This window comes from Chrysochloris asiatica, unplaced genomic scaffold (genome assembly GCF_000296735.1).
Source record: "Chrysochloris asiatica unplaced genomic scaffold, ChrAsi1.0 scaffold00021, whole genome shotgun sequence".
Lineage (NCBI taxonomy): Eukaryota > Metazoa > Chordata > Mammalia > Afrosoricida > Chrysochloridae > Chrysochloris > Chrysochloris asiatica.
The window spans coordinates 21419094-21426124 of record NW_006408539.1 but is presented as its reverse complement, the minus strand read 5'-3'; the positions used below and the strand labels follow the sequence as shown (position 1 = coordinate 21426124).

The window sequence follows — 7031 nt, the reverse complement described above, 5'->3', positions numbered from 1 at the left end:
AAACTGATGTGATATTGGAGGCACTCACTCATATATAAAAATAAATTTGGAAGACAACTACCTGGCCAATCAATTGGAAGAATTCCATATCTATGCACATTCCAAAGAAAGGTGACCCAATGGAATGTTGAAATCATCAAACAATATTAGTATAACATAAAATATAATTTTTCTGAAGATTGTGAAGAATGGGTATTCTAGACCACTTCATTGTGCTGATGAGAACCTTTACATAGACCAACAGGCAATTATTTAACCAGAACAAAGGGACACTGAATGCTGCAAAAATCAGGAAATGTGTATGCCAGAGTTCCATTCTCTTACCATATCCATTCAATATGCATGCTGAGCCCTCTGAGAAGCTAGATTACATAAAGCAAAGTACAGCATCATGATTGGAAGAAGACTCCTAAACAACCTTTAACATGTAGGTGGCACAACATTGTTTGCTGAAAGCAAATAGGATTTTAAATACTTATTGATGAAGATCAAAGCCTTCAATATGAATTGTACCTCTGTGTATAGAAATGAAAATCCTCACATCTGACCAATAAATAACAACATGATAAATGGAAAAATGATTGAAGTTGCCAAATTCATCATTTTGCTTGGATCCACAATCGATGCTCATGGAAGCAGTAGTCAAGAATTTAAATGACATATTGCATTAGGCAAATCTGCTAAAAAGACCTTTATAACATATTCAAGGAGTCCTGGTGTGATGCTGTGGGTTAATATGCTGGACTGCAAGGTCACTTTGAACTGCAAGGTCAGCAGCTCAAATTCACCAACCACTCCTCAGAAACTTTATACAGGGGCGCTATGAGTCAGTACTGACTTGAAGGCACTTACCAGCAACAAAAGTATTCCAAAGCAAATATATCAGTTTGAGGACTAAGGTACACCTGACCCAAGTCATGGTACTTTCAATAGCCCCGTATCCATGTGGAAGTTGGACAAGGAATAAGGAAGATCAGAGAAGAATCAATACATTTGAATTACAGTATTGGCAAAGAGTTCTGGTGTGGCCCTATGGGTTAATGCACCAGACTGCAAAATCCGTTTGAACTGCAAGTTTGGCGGTTCAAGCTTACCAGCTGCTCCTTGGCAACCCTATACAAGCTCACTACGGGTTGGAACGGACTCAACAGCACTTTACAACAACAACATTGGGAAAGAGTACTTAAAGGACCATGGACTGCCTGAAGAACAACCAAATCTGTGTTGAAAGAAATACCGCCAGAATGTTCCTTAGAAGCAAAAATGGTGAGATTCTACCTCTTGTACTTTGAGCATATTATCAGAAGGGACCAGTCTCTGGAAAAGGACATCATGATTGATAAAATGGATGGTCAGGGAAAAAGAGGAAGACTCTCAAGGAGACGGATTGACAAGTGAAGGCACCAATGAACTGACACATAGCCACAATTATGAGGATGGTGCAGTGTTTCATTCTGTTGTGCATGGGGTCAATATGAACTGGAACCGATTCAGTGACACCTAACAGCAACAGTGGATTTGTAAATGCTAATTGTGTTTGATTTGAAGAGAAAGAGAGAACTCAAAACAAAATCAGATGCAAGGGCAACTGCACAACAGATCCTGTAGCTGTTGAAGGATTTTGGGTCCTGACTTCCAAACAGGTTTTAGACACGGAAGTCAGGTGCTTGCCATTGCTCACCAAGATTTCAGTCTTTCTAGTTAGCTTTTTTTTATTTTTAAGAAATTAACTTTTATTTTTAAGGAAACTCTGTTTCCCTACACATATCTCCCAAAGATTAAACAGTAACCATTATCTCAACACCAAAATTCCTAACAGCAAATTATACATGGCTCTAGTTAATAAATAAGGGTTGTCCTTCACTGATTAAGGGAATATTTCAAGTTCAGTAAGTTTAACACACACACAAAATCACATTTCAACTTTGTAAGGTTTAACAGATATATTCCAAATGCAACATGTCCACAAGTTTTTCATTTCTAAGAAAGCAAAGACTTAATTTTTAGAGTTCAAAAACTTTGTTCTTCAAAAGAAATGGCTAAATGTTTTCTTCTACAGCTTCAAACTTTGTACATTCAACTATTCCACTGCTCCATGCCACCCCAGACAAACGTGACAGGACTGAGCTACTTTGTTACTATCTAACCCAAAATAAAGTTTAAAACAAGAAAAAAGTGGTAAGTGCAAGTCTCTTAATATAATGCCAAACACAAGAAACTTTAAAATGGTCATTTTCTTCCCATGTTTGATTAGCTATGAGTTAATTTTCTGTAAAAGCAAAGAAAATAATTTATCAAGCATAACACTAGGGGATCTTTTTGTTTTGTTTTGTTTTTACTCAAGATGTTTAACTACTTAATAACAATGTCATCTCCAAGGGTATTATAAAGAGTGGAAAACAGAAACACAACTGGCGAAGTGTACATACTAAGTAAATCAAAGATATTTTCTTTCTTTCTTTTTTTTAAAGAGTAGGCAAGATTAGACTTGAGGAATTCACGAATTTATTAAAAAGAAAAGGAAAATTAAAAAAAAAAAGGCATGTTCTTAACTGCAACTATTAAATTTATCAATAGCGTCTTGGGCTGTAAGAGTGAGATCTTGATCGAGATCTGTATCTACTATAATAAGGAGAAGGTGATCTTCTGTACCAGTAATCATAGTCTTCATATCTGTCATACCCATGATCATATCCTCTAGCATAGTAGGAACCTCGACATTTGCCACCACCACCGTTATGCCTTGGTCTGCCCATGTAGATGCCTGGTGTTAGGTGTGCGTGCTCTCTTGGTGATAGAATAATCCATACGAATTCTTCCGCCATCTAGCTCCATTCCATTTGCTCTTTTCATAGCCTCCTTTGAGCCATCTATTCTTTCAAAGTAAATAAATGCAAATCCTCGAGACCGTCCAATTTGCTGATCATAAACCACGTTGACACCATTCAGTGGTCCACATCTAGAAAATACTTCACGAAGATCTCTCTCTGTTGTGTATATACTGAAGCCAAACACTCCAAGACAAGTGTTAGGATCTGGATTTGCTCTCTGTCCTGTAGGTCTTCTGCAGTTAGACATTGGAGCGTGACTTCAACTTCTGCTCCTACGACGTCGGTATTCTGTTGAGTATGATCTGCTTCGAGATCTTCTCCCAGGAGAATGAGAGTGGGATCTGATCGAGTGTGAAGTCTATGAGAATCCCTCCTAGATCTCTACCTGGATTTTGATCTTGATCGAGAACGGGATTCGGAGTGTTTGGAAACCCTTGACGGACTACGAGACCCTGACCTGCTCTGGGATTTTACACGAGCAGGAGTTCCCGTTGGAGAGTTTGACAGAGCGAGACTCTCTGCCCTAGAAGTTGTTCTCCTTGATATCAGTCTTGTCGGCCAGGCGTTCTCCAGAGCTAAATATGAGATAAGTCTCAGCTAACTGGAATGTGGGGGGGAGGAAAGAGTCGGCAAAACAGCCGCTCCACTCCACTCCCATTTGTTCCCATTATCTTTTGAATGGCCTTCTTACAGACATAAAAAACCTACCATGAATGGGTGCCCTGTAGCTCACTTGCTTTGCACGTCAGTTGACTCTAAATTGTTCAGCAAAGTAGTAGGGAGATTCGTGGCTCTCTCTTTCTCTTTTCTTACCACTGCCCATCCTTTATTGCATCGTCTTAGCTTTGTCCTAGCTCCTTCTCTGGAATGCTCACAAACTCCTGTCGAACTACTCAATCTTCCTTATTTTCTCACCAGTACACGTCATGTGGAATTCATCCAAGGACTCAGCTAAGCACAGGTGTTTCTTGTTTCCTCTCAGCAGACCACTAAGAGGCCATGGGTATTATTTCAACCTTCTGGTATTATGTACAACAAAGGCATTTTGCCACAATGCTTCTTATAAAATGTCTCACAAGCATTTTTACTTGTAAAATTGTCTGTATTTCATGATTCATGAACATGCATTGAGTTTTGTTCTTTTAGTAAAAACACATCTTGGAGTTTAGCAATACGGCTAATTCCAGTTCTTCAGAATTCAGAGAGCTGCAGGGGATAACTTGCACATGAACATGGAGAAAAATGAACTTTTTATGGCTCATCAGAGAACTACCTTTGAGATAATCATTTTACTAATTAAACTACGATTTCCAACTCTGAGACCTGAGACTTCATTCCAAATAGCATGCATTATGCTCCTTAACTTGGAATATCTGTGCTACTGAAATAGAAAATAAGTAACACAAATACAAAATAGCAGCACGATTACACCATGCAACAACAACAGCGTTAAACCCACTGTTCTGTGTGCTGAGCAGGAGAGCGATGGTTTCCCTGAGTCTGTGGAGAATCCTAACACTGAGTATCATTAATGGCCCTTGGTTGCCTGGCAACCATCTTGATATTGCTATCTCTGTATCAAGTTCCTGTTTCAATTGTTCCTTGACAGAAAATCTTGATATAGGACACAGCTTTAGAAATCCATAATTTCGGGCACTACATAAGTAACAGAGGACAGTCGTGAAGAATTTAAGATTTCCCCCTTTTCCTGTTGTTCTTCTATCTATAAAGACCCAGGACTGTTGTGCTCTTTAGCCAGGAGAGTCAAAGCAGACAGAGTTCATGATTGACAGGAGGATCTTGTCGGCATTTGAAACTTGATGTGTGCTCTCGCTCTGTCCTCCAGTGGTAACTGAAGGGATGAGACACACCAGACAGAAAAAGTGATGGTGATGTAGTCCTGAGGCTGCTTACTGAGTCCTGTAAACAAAGCTTCTTATTTCTAGGAGGCTGGTGCTTGGGAGTGAAGGGACCTCCTTAGTACAGAAAGAAAGAAGAGCTCAATGCACTGGATTCATGTCTTAACAAAATAGGGAACATGGAACAATTCCCTTAACAGCTTTGAATAGTCAAAAGGTTATGATAAAAAAAAAAAAATGTATAAAGAAACCGTTGCATGATCTAAAGGAGTAAATATGATATGGTTATACATTTCAGTCCAGAACTCCAGGGGAGTGCAGTAGCTCTAATGGGTAAGCACTAGACTGAGAACCAGAAGGTCAGTGGTCTGAGCCCACCAGCTGCTTTGTGGGAGAAAGATGAGGCTTTCTGCTTTCACAAAAATTTAAAGCCTCAGACTATGAGTCAGTCACTATGAGTTGGAACTGACTTATTGACGCTTAACAGCAACATACATTTCAATTCAAATGCTAATGTCTTATTCAAAATCAACTGCTTTTGTAACAACTTTTCCTCTTTTGGTATCATTGCTACCTTATCAAATTACCCTGGGGAAATTTACCCTGAGCTTAAACTGAAATATGTGTGCAAGGAAATATTCACTAAAAATTGTGCATGAATCAGAAATGTAAAATTGATCATGTATGTTGTTGTTAAGTGCCGTTGAGCTAATTCCAACACATAGTGACCGTGTGTAGGGTTTCCAAGGAGCAGCTGGTGAGCTGGAACCACCGACCTTGCAGTTCAAATTACTTTGCAGTCTGATGCATTGCATAGGTCCACCATGCCACACCAGGACTCCATTTAGTTAATATATAAAGGGGCTTCAAGAAGTTCATGGAAAAATTCTATACCTTTTAATTCAATATCCACAAAAATTTTGACGCCCTCTCCTGTATCCATGCTTCCTTTATTGAGTAGAGATTCACAGTCTTAAAATGGGAAATTATTTTTAAAAACCTACAAAAAAATGACTGCTTTAAGTAATTCATGGGCATCCTAATATTTGCTACTTATGGTAATAAATGATCTGGTGTCCTCATAGTCTTAAACAATGTCTGAACATTGAGCAGATATCTGGGTACCTTTATGCTGCACTGAAGTTATCTTTGTCCAGAGAGATTTCCCCAGGGGACATAGATGAATAATGGAGGGACCAGAGTGTGAAGATAATTTCTCTCCTGGAGATGCTGATTTATTCCCTGGCATCTGGCTGTAGGCAGCAAAACTTACAAAATATACATCGTAGATTGTTAGGTTATTATCAATCCTAGCAAATAAAATTAGAAAAAAAATTAAATAATCTACTTATCATCACAAAACTGTATATTCTACAATATAAGCTCTTACTTGCGGTATATGTTTTTAGCACCCAAATCCAACTGGATAAGTCTGTTTTGGGCACAGTTGCAGCAGGCATGAGATGGGGTTGAATCTCAGACAAGATAGGTGGTGTGAAGTGGTGGGTGAAGGCCTGTGCTCAGGACTGGATGGGCAAAGTTTGAATGACAATGAGTATTGAACCACAGTTTCACATCAGAATCAACCTTAACTATGCTCTGGTGCAAGCAACCACTTTAATGGTGAAGAAAATGAAGCGAGCCTAGAATTCCAAAATGAGATCGCAGTCCAATAGTTAGTTATTGACAGAAAGGAAAACAATCAGGTTTCTTGATGCCCATTGTAGAACAAAAATCTGAGGACCAGTGCATGAGTGTATTTTGAAAAACATGACCCAAGCTATATTAAAAATGCCACTGTTAATTTTGTTAAGTGTCATCGAGTCAGAACCAACTCATAGTGTCCCTGTGTAGGGTATCTGAGGAGCAGCTGGTGGGTTTGAACAGCTGACCTTGTGATTATCAGTCCAGTGCTTATCCTACAGTGCTATATCAGAACTCCAGTCCTTATCAATACAGCAATATGTGCTGAATGCCTAAATTGCCAAAACATGTCAATGAAAACCTGGCCTCTTCTTTACTAGGTGACTTCTTAAAATTTCATATAGACTTTTTTGTTTTTCCCATAGATTGCTGAAAAATCACTTCTATCACATCCATGGTGGTGGTAGTATGCTGTGGAGTCAGTTCTGACTCATAGCAACCCTGTGCAGGGTTTCTGAGCCTGTAAATCTTTATGGGAGCAGAAAGCCTCATCTTTCTTCCATGGAGCAGCTGGTAGTTTTGAACTGCTGACCTTGAGGTTAGCAGCCCCATTCATAATCACCACACTACCACCACTCATTCGTCAGCTTGTTGTACTGTGGTGGCTTGTGAGTTTCTGTGATTCTGGAAGCTATGC

The 7031-nt window shown here is 39.2% G+C and overlaps 1 pseudogene; it reads right to left on the bottom strand.

The window, feature by feature from the left end:
* Positions 1–2570: 2570 nt before the first annotated feature.
* On the bottom strand, positions 2571–3489 carry LOC102841287 (annotated as a pseudogene).
* Between the last annotated feature and the right edge of the window lie 3542 nt (positions 3490–7031).